Source organism: Gossypium hirsutum, chromosome A08, assembly GCF_007990345.1.
Source record: "Gossypium hirsutum isolate 1008001.06 chromosome A08, Gossypium_hirsutum_v2.1, whole genome shotgun sequence".
Lineage (NCBI taxonomy): Eukaryota > Viridiplantae > Streptophyta > Magnoliopsida > Malvales > Malvaceae > Gossypium > Gossypium hirsutum.
In genome coordinates, this window is record NC_053431.1 from 63,188,318 (window position 1) to 63,191,549 (window position 3,232).

At 36.0% G+C, this 3,232-nt stretch overlaps 1 non-coding gene across 1 annotated transcript; it reads left to right on the forward strand.

The window, feature by feature from the left end:
* Window positions 1-295: 295 nt before the first annotated feature.
* Window positions 296-402, forward strand: LOC121205686 (small nucleolar RNA R71). The gene has a single exon (XR_005900762.1). It is a non-coding gene; the product is annotated as a small nucleolar RNA R71 (small nucleolar RNA).
* The last annotated feature ends 2,830 nt before the right edge of the window (window positions 403-3,232 follow it).

A 3,232-nucleotide genomic window follows, 5' to 3' on the forward strand; every position in this document is an offset into this window, starting at 1 on the left:
TGCTGCAAAACTGTTAAACTCATTAGTGGTAAAAGTTTTAAGCATTGAGGATATTGAGGATACCTAAGATGCGAGTGAAGTGAGAGTGTCTACTTCATGTATTCTAGCGGCTCATCTTCTTGACACTACTAGATTGGTTGGCCATTGGTAATTGTTGTTGGCAATCCTCTCAGTGATTTCATAAGCCTCATTATAAGACTTAGAAAGGAGAGCACCATTAGTAGAAGTGTCTATTACCATCCTCGTGTGGGCATTGAGACCATTATAAAACGTCTCAAGTTGGATGCAATGTGGGATTCTGTGATGAGGGCGCTTCCATAATAATTCTTTGTACCTTTCCCATGCCTCATACAAGGACTCATCATCCATTTGTTGGAAGACAGTGATCTTATTCCTCAACTTAGCATTCTTGCTACGCGGGAAATACTTCATGAGAAATCTTTCTGCTAACTCCTGCCATATGGAAATTGAATTTGGTGGCAATGAGTTCGACCAAGCTCGAGCTCTGTCCCTTAGTGAATATGGGGACAGCTTTAATTGTAATGCATCTTTGGGTACTCCGGCTAAATTGAAAGAATCGCTCACCTCCATAAACAGTCTTAAGTGCAGGTGAGAATCTTCGGTAGGCATTCCACTGAATTGGCCCACTGTCTGAAGCATTTGGAACATGACGGGCTTTAGCTCGAACTATTGCCTCAATTTCGGGTCTCCTAATACCCGAATTAAGATCATGAAACACTGGCATAGCATACTGTCTTAAAGCTCTATCCCTATCATCAGAAATAAGGATAGAATTTTGAGCAGGGTTTGCTCTGTTTCCTTGATTCGGATTTTCAAAGTTCATCTCTTCGGTCCTTCTCTGACTTGCTTGTCTTCTTTGCTGTCGAAAAGTTCGTTCAATCTCAAGGTCTACAGGGAGTAAATCAATAATTCGGTCAATAATCATAAACACTTGAAATAATCACAGAAAATTTAATTTAGTTAAAATTTGAATAGAAAAATAAACCAAAATCCAAAATTAACAAATTCACAAATAATGACTTTTTAAAACAATCCCCAGCAATAGCGCCAAAAACTTGGAACGACGAAAATGTGCAAGTGTACATGATCGCAACAAGTAATAAAGTGACAAGTAAATGTCAAGTTATCGTACCCACAGGGACTGTGAAAAGAATTATTTATGAATGGTATTTAAAACACTTTGGTGAAGAAAAATATTTTGTTTGAAGAGGGTGATTAAAAACTAAGATTTTAAACTAAGTAAACTAAATAAATAAATCTCAAATGCACGATTTCAAAATACGATTTTAATCAAGATGACATAATTGTATTAGATTAATTATATTTCTTAACTTAGAATTATTAAACTCATGTTTATATTGTTACGAATAAATTCACGGCAACTCCGTAATTTGCTAACTTATGAACATACTTATTAAATCAAAAATAATCTCTTTTACATATCCCTATGTCAATTCAAACAATTAATTAAATCTAATAAGCACATAAAGACTACATGAGGTAACAAGGTATCCCTACCTTGAAACAATTTAATCACAATAATCTTGCAAGTTATGCAAGGCAAATGTATCGTCAGATACCATTGCTAATTTAACCTTCAGCTACCTTAGATGACTAAACATGCACTGATTAAGTGTTGTGTCCATTAATTACAATTTCAATCCGCTTAAATAATTAATTCATTAGCTACCTCACAATTGTAATGCAAGAATAACTTAGTTATGATTTTACTTAATCAAGCATCTTACTGAGGCCTATGGCAACATAAGCACAATTTTAACAGTTTTAGCAAACGAAATGCAATCAACCTAATACGAATTAAATTTAAGCTAAATTGATTAAATTAACCATTCGAACAACATAAATATCCATATATATGTTCATCATAACAACAACAAAAATTAAAGAGATAGAGAGCAAGAATCAAATCTGGTGTTTTTTCGTGGCTTGACTAGTTTGCTCCATTCTTCAGCTCAGACACTTTCCTATTCGGTACATACGTAAGATAAGCTTCACAACCCTTTCTCACTTACTTCTGAGCCGACATCAATGAAATCACAATAGGCAACTCACCCAACTCATCTGGTTCAATTCGAAGAATTTCATTATTTTGACATTTCAATCCAATAATATTTTATCTACAATTCACTACGACATCATGTAGAGTCAACCAATCCATTCCCAGATCGAACTCATCAAACGGTAAAAGCATTAAGTCTGCCGGAATACAGTGACCCCGAATCATTAAAGGACAACTCTTGCAATCTTTATCAACTAAAACATATTTGCCTAAGGGTTCGACACTTTAATCACATATTTAGTAGACTCAATAGACAAATTCTTACTAGATACCAAATTCATGCAAATATAGAAATGAATCCATCCCGGATCAATCAATGCAACTACATTAGTATCATAGAGAGAAAATGTACCAGTTATAACATCAGGGGATGACGCATCTTTGCGAGCATGAATAGCGTAGGTTCTAATAGGTACTCTAACCTTTGATCTAATAGTTAAATATTTCATTTCACCTCTGCTACTGCTCCCATTTCCAGTATTTCTCGGTGGCCTCCCTCTAGTGGCAATTTTGCCCGGTCTTGCATTCTGAAAATTATCTTTCTCAGCCATTTCAGGGCAATCTCAAATAAAGTGATCTGGGGAGCCACATTTAAAGCAAGCCCGATTATTCATTTTGCATTCATCGGAATGTCGTCTACTACAGTGTTGACATTCAGGTCTATTAGACTTAGCATTACCAATGCTCGTTATTGACGTAGTTTGGGCCTTAGAACCCGAATATTGCTTCCCACGATCTCTGTTGGGATACCTAGCTAAAACATTCGATCGAGTATACGAATCCCTCGATTTCTTTGACGAATATTGAAATGACTTATTCATCGGCCTTTTTCTCAAATCTCTAGCCTCAAACTCAGCTTTTCTCTTTTCTTTGCTCAATCTTCGGCTTTGCAATCTCGGTTGACTAGCACAACAAATTCTTTCAACTCTAAAATCCCAACTAACAGTCTGATATCCTCATTCAACCCATCTTCGAATCTCTTACACATGATGGCCTCGGTGGAAACACATTCCTAAGCACACTTACTGAGCCTAACAAACTCTCGCTCATATTCAGTTACAGACATATGGCCCTATTTCAACTCTAAAAACTCTTTACGTTTCTGATCAATGAACCATTGACTGATATATT